Source organism: Hipposideros armiger, unplaced genomic scaffold (assembly GCF_001890085.2).
Source record: "Hipposideros armiger isolate ML-2016 unplaced genomic scaffold, ASM189008v1 scaffold_0, whole genome shotgun sequence".
In the NCBI taxonomy this organism is placed as follows: Eukaryota; Metazoa; Chordata; class Mammalia; order Chiroptera; family Hipposideridae; genus Hipposideros; species Hipposideros armiger.
The window spans coordinates 2,539,826-2,546,527 of record NW_017731350.1 but is presented as its reverse complement, the minus strand read 5'-3'; positions in this window follow the sequence as shown (position 1 = coordinate 2,546,527).

Genomic DNA, 6,702 nt, shown 5'->3' with positions numbered 1-6,702 from the left:
AGTGTCACTGGCCCTCATATGTGGGATCCGAACCGGGGCCCTCTGGCATCCCAAGCGAGTTCTTAACCATCGCGCCACTCGGCCGGCCCCTGTGTGTGTCTTTCAATCTGAAGTGAGTCTCTTGTAAGCATCATCTGTAAGGACCTTGGTTTCTTATCCATTGAGCTCCCCTATCCTTTGATTGGAGCATTTAATCCATTTACATTGAAAATAATTGTTGATAGTTATGTAGATATTGCCATTTTAGTATTCATGTTTTTTATTTTTATTTTTTTGTTTTAAGAAGTCCCTCTAAGATTCCTTGTAATACTGGTTTGGTGATGATGAACTCCTTTAGCTTTTTCTTGTCTGGGAAGCTCTTTATCTGCCGTTCGATTCCAAATGATAGCTTTGCTGGGTAGAGTAATTTTGGTTGTAGGTCCTTGCTTTTCATCACGAATATTTTGTGCCAATCCCTTCTAGCCTACAAAGTTTCTGTTGAGGAATCAGCTGATAGTCTTATAGGAGCTCCCTTATAGGTAACTATCTGCTTTCCTCTTGCTGCTTTTAAGATTCTCTCTGTGTTTAACATTTGCCATTCTAATTATAATGTGTCTTGGTGTGGGCCTGTTTGAGTTCATCTTGTTTGGGACTCTGCACTTCCTGGCCTTATGTATCTATTTCATTCAATAGATTAGGGCAGTTTTCTGTCATTATTTCTTCAAATAGGTTTTCAATTCCTTGCTCTCTCTCTTCTCCTTCTGGTACCCCTATAATGCAAATGTGGTACACTTGAGGTTGTCCCAAACGCCCCTAAACTCTCTTCAATTTGTTGAATTTTTTTTTCTTTTTGTTGTTCTGATTGGGTGTTTTCTGCTACCTTATCATCTAAATTGCTGATTTGATCCTCTGCTTCATCTAATAAACTGTTGATTCCCTGTAATGTATTCTTTATTTCCATTGTAATCTTTTTTCTGACTAGTCCTTTTTTATGTTTTCTATCTCCATTTTTGTTTCTTATCTCTTTTTTGAAGTTCTCCCTGATATCATTGAACATCCTTATAACCAGTGTTTGGAGCTCTGCGTCTGGTAGATTACTTGTCTCCATTTTGTTTAGTTCTTTCTCTGGAACTTTGTTCTGTTATTTGGGACGTGTTTTATTGTTTCCCCATTTGGGCTGCCTTTCTGTTTTTATGAATTAGGGAGGGCTGCTATGTCTCCTGGTCTTAGTAGAGTAGCCTTATGTAGTAGGTGCGCTATGGGGCTGGCTCAGTGGTGCAGTCTTCCTGGTCACTTGAGCTGCATTCTCCAGGTGTGTCCCTCGTGTGGGTTGCATGTGCCCTCCTCTTGTAGTTGAGACTTGGTTGCTGTTTGCATGTTAATGGGAGGGATTGACCCTCCGATTCATTGGTTGTAAGGACTGGCCTTGACTACAGCGGAGGAGTTGTGGTGCAGGGTCTGACCCTACAGAGCAGGATCTGCCTCAGCAGGACTCTGGCGCCTGCCCAATCTGCTCCTTGGGTGTGTCATCCTTGGAGGCAGCTGGGTGGTGCTCCAGCTGGTTTTGAAGCTGGCTGCTGGGGGTGCCAGCACCAGGGCTACCGGAGGGGAGACCTGCTGCAGGTCAAGTTCAGTCACAGCCAGTGCCCCACCCAAGTCACCTGGCAGGAGCCACAGAGAAATCCGCAGATGGCTACCACCCATGCCATGCTTAGAAATGCCTTGAGAGGCCAAGCTGCAAACCAAGGCCAGCTGCCGCTAAGCAGTTGAGCAGTGCCAGGCTTAGGGCTGCTCAGCCAAAGATACAAAACATGCTCAAACCAGATGCTGCTTGTCTGGGTTCCTCGAACCTTTGAGAGACCCTAAGAAAGTCTGCAGCATGAACCATGGCAGGCAGTTTGTACAAAAAAGCCACTGGAAGCGGTTTGGATGTGCCCAGAAGTAGGGTGGGGCAGAGTCTCGAATCACCAGGGTGAGCATTAGCCAGCTTGATGCAGACTCAGATATGGTGGCTGCCTGCATCTACACCCAGGGAATGGGGAGGGCTCAACAAAGAAACAATGGCCTCCGCCAGCTCCTCAGTCCAGGAGAAAGCTGCCCCTCCAGCCCCTGTTCTGAAGCCAGACAACTCAGTTCCCCACCATGTGTCCCTGCTACCTCTCCACCTGCTGCCCCAGTGCTGGAGCTCAGAGCCAGTGATCGAGCTCAGAGCCAGTGATCCTATGGGTAAGTCCTTGTTTGGTCTATTTAAGAGGAGCACCTGGGATTCCAGCTGCCCTCTCACTCAGCCACAATCTCTGCTAGTTTTCACAGCCAGAAATTATGGGACTTATCCCCCAGCACAGGAACCTTGGCCTGAGGAGAGGCTAAGACTCCTCGTTCCTCCAGGAGGACCTCTGCAGCCGATATCCCTCCCAATTTTTAATGGTCACATGTGGGTGTGGGGCCAGCCCATTCCATGTCTCTGCCCCTCCTACTAGTCTCAAGGTGGCTTCTTCTGCACATCCTTAATTATAGGGCTTTGGCTTAGCAAGTTTTAGGCAATCCTCAATGATGGTTGTTTTGTAGTTTAGTTTATTGATGTGGTCATGAGAGAAAGTAAACACAGTTTTCACCTCCTGTGCCATCTTGACCAGAAATGCCAAAGATTTTTAGATTTTTGCATGTGGTAAAAATGATTAGTGAGGATGGACTACTAATAATGATGTGTCAGTCAACTGAATTCAGAGACAAACTGAAGGAAGGACCAAGTTCTATTGTTTAATACATTTTAACCCTTTGGAAAAACTTGTTTGACCTCAACTCATAATTTTGCAGACAGATAAAGTTTATCTATCTATGAATATATTTAAAACTCTTATCAGAGTGTTATTAATTAAAAGATTATAGTCTTTCTCTAGTTTTCCTTAAATTGACACTGCTCTGCTGTCTTAAAATTGTACTAACCAGGACACCACTACAGCACATGTACACATGTCAGACAGGGGATGTGTGCTCTTGGCATCACACAGTATTTGTACAGTTACATGAGAGTGAGTCTTTAAATCATGACAGTGTAATATAATAGTGTTACATTCACTGTAAATTTTGAGTACTTACATTGTTGTTGTTTTGTTTTTGTATTTCTCTACTTTCTGGGTGATTCCATCAACATTATCTTCTAACATTTACATCCATTTTTTAAATTTCTGCATTCATATTTTTAATATCTAAGAACACTCTTATTTTTTTAATATTTCCTTTTTATAGCATCCCAGTCAATTATAGGTCTGACAATTAAGTTTGTGAACTTGTTGTAACAATATTGCTAACCTTTTTTTTATATCAGAGGGATTATTCATTATGAATTTGTACCAACCACACAAATAGTTAACCAAGTTTACTATTTGGAAGTGCTGAAAAGGCTGCATGAAAAAGTTCGACGAAAAAGACCTGAACTTTTCACCAACAATTCATGGCTCTTGCATCACCACGATGCACCAGCTCACACGGCACTGTCTGTGAGGCAGTTTTTAGCCAGTAAACAAATAACCGTATTGGAACACCCTCCCAACTCACCTGACCTGGCCCCCAATGACTTCTTTCTTTACCCGAAGATTAAGGAAATATTGAAAGGAAGATATTTTGATGGCATTCAGGACTTCAAGGGTAATACGACGACAGCTCTGATGACCATTCCAGAAAAAGAGTTCCAAAATTGCTTTGAAGGGTGAACTAGGTGCTGGCATCAGTGCATAGCTTCCCAAGGGGAGTACTTTGGAAAGCACAGTCCCTTCCAGCACTGTGTTAAAAACACACTTGTTGCTACTGAGCCCCCTACTCAGGAGAGGAGCCCCCACTCTGACCAATGCTGCTGAAACCACTGCTGACACCGAGGAAGCCCTTTTATCTACTGCTGCTTGTGCTGCCAAAGACACTACCAAGAAATGAAAGAAAAAAGCTTCCTTTTTTCTCTCACCTTCCAGGCCCCACCAGCATTTTCTGTTGACAGAACCTGACCCACGCAGCTGCAAGGGAGTCTGGGAATATAACTGTCTTCCTTCTACCCCCTTTCTGTTACAGAGAACTTACCAGGGTGAGAATGGAGCTTAGAGCCTGTAGAAATACAATCTGTACACATCCCAATCTTGTTTCATGGGTGTAATACCATTTTAAGGAGATATTTTTGTTGTTATTGGGTTTTGTTTTGTTTTTGTTTTGCTTTGCTGCATAGTCTCTGTTTTCTCCAGGTTGATTTATTTTTCCTGTTTGTTGTGGACCTAGGAGGTTTTCCTTTAATGATTAAGACTCTTTATATAAATTTAAGAGCGCTAGACAGAAAAGCTAATGGGAAGTCCTGTGCACGTTGATGGGACTTGTTGACTTGGAGCTTTACTGTACAATGGTCAGATGGGTGTTTTAATGGGGAGCCCCCGTGTTCTCTTAGGCTATCAGAGGAGAGTCATCTAACCTGCTTGGAGGGTATGGGCATAGCTGGTTCTAGGAGCTGAATGGAGGAGAGCTAAAGGTATTTATATTCAAAATCCCATTGGCATATGTTTCCTTCATCTCCCTAGCTTTGTCCTCCCCAAGTTCAGAGACCCTTGATTTTCTCTTCTTTTGAAAATAGGCCTCCAGGCCTCTGCCTGGAATGGAGGGAAGAGTCACCCAGTGACTGAGTGGTAGGGGAGCAGCATCTAGGGATTTGTTTCCTAAATAGCTTGCAACCAATCCTCTTTATTTGGCCAACCCTTGTTCATACCCAGGTGCTGAAGTACTTGATGCTTTCAGTTCCTGGGCCTTGTAAAGATTCTGGTGTGTAGATTGTGATGGTTCTCAACTTTCCCCACTGCTAGCTTAGGATTCTACTCTCCTGGATCTGTAAAGTCAGTTTCAACTTGTCCATCTGCTTTCCAACTTTCAGAATTTTGTTACTATTTTCTTCTCTCCTAGTCTCATCTTTGTGATGCTGAGTTACTGTGTATAGATAGAATTGTAGATTGGCAGTTATTTTCTTTCTTTGCATGAGAAAGCTGATTCCACTATTTCCTGGGCTCTGTTTTTGCTGTTAAGGAGTCAGCTGTCCAACAGTTACTCCTTTGAAGCTAATGTTATGTGTCTGACTAACTCTTTGTAAAATATTTTTCTGCTTTTGTTGTTTTGCAACGTCATTATGATGTGTCAAAGTGTGGATTTCTTATTTATCTCACTTGGTATGCATTGGACATTGATAAAGACACTTCTGTGTTCCCAGGACTTTCACGTGGGCTGATACGTATTCTTCCTGACAACTCTGTGAGGTGAGTATTGGAACTCCCATCTTCCATATGAGGTAATAGAATAATGGAGTAGAAAGAAACCTAGATCTTTTGTCCATGTCACAGCCCCAAGTTTGAACCCCAACTCTGACTGTAGCTCAGTGACCCGGCAAGTCCCAGCTATGGGGTCTGGCAGATGGGGATGAGAGAACCTCTGGACTGGGGTATTGTGAGGGTTGAACTTGATGATGCTGGGAAAGTGCCTGGCACCCAATAAGTGGTAGTCACTATCATTACGGTTTCGGTCCCGTGGTAATGCCTTCAGGGAGGCAGAGTAGCCATGTGGCAGAGGCGAGGCTTGAACATAATCTGCAGACCCAAGTCACACAACCACCAGGAATGGTACAAAGCAAGGAGCACAGCCACAAAAACAGGGTGTTGGCCCTCAAATCTCCTTTACAGGGAGCCCCAGGCTCTCTTTCAGGGTGGTTACATGAGGATGGTTCAGAGGGCACCAGTCTCAGGGGCTAGGACTCGGGGGGGGGGGGGCTCAGGGGTTTTAAGCAACTGAAAGGTTGTCACCAGCGTTGAACAAAGTTGGTCACCCTCAGTTCCAAAGCAAGGGGACAAATGTACCATGACATCTTGAAGTTATTGGGTGCTTTTTCAAAGCACTTCAAAATAATTTCCTCTAAACTTTTCTGAGAAAGAAGCCAGTGGGGAAAAACCCATTTTACCTACGAGCTACGCTTGACGTCAGTCATTATCTCTGACATTTTATAATTCTTTATGAGGATACGACTTTTGTATATATCCTCAGTGACACTCCTGGAAGTAGACAGACAGGTGGAATTGACCCCATTTTACAGATGGGTAAACGAGAGCCAAGGGAGCTTAGTGCTTTTCCCAAGTGAACACCCCCTCCCCCACCCCTCCACCCCCCAGCCCATCACAGTGCTACATACTGGTGTCAAGTTCCACACAGATCCCAAGCAGGGCCAGGTCCCTGGAAGGCCTTTGAATCAAGCAGCTCATGACACTGCCACCAATGCCCCTCTGTCCGAATCTCAAGGAGTGGGTGCCTGAATACCATGGGAGCGATGGAAGCAGCCCTGCGCAGTGCTGAGCAGGGCCAGGCTCTCCCAGCTGCAGGCTCTAGGAACTCCAGCAGGTCTCAGGCTGGGAGGTGTCCTCCATGCATTGCCATGTTTGCTATTATCTCCTTTCCAGGGTGACCCCCCCCCCCGCATTTCTCCTGTGTTACCAATCTCTTCCCCTCTTCCTTTCCCCAGGACTCACCTTCGATCCTTCTACACATCTGTGTCTGTCGCCTTACAGTTATTTTTAGACCACCTCCCCTGTATTAGTCTCTGACCCATTAGTCGAGAGAGTGCCTCGGAAAACTGAGGCCGGATGGAATGATATCTGTAAAGCTCTCTCGGGGGGCGTCTCAGCCTGACTGGGACCTGATGAAATGATATCAGCT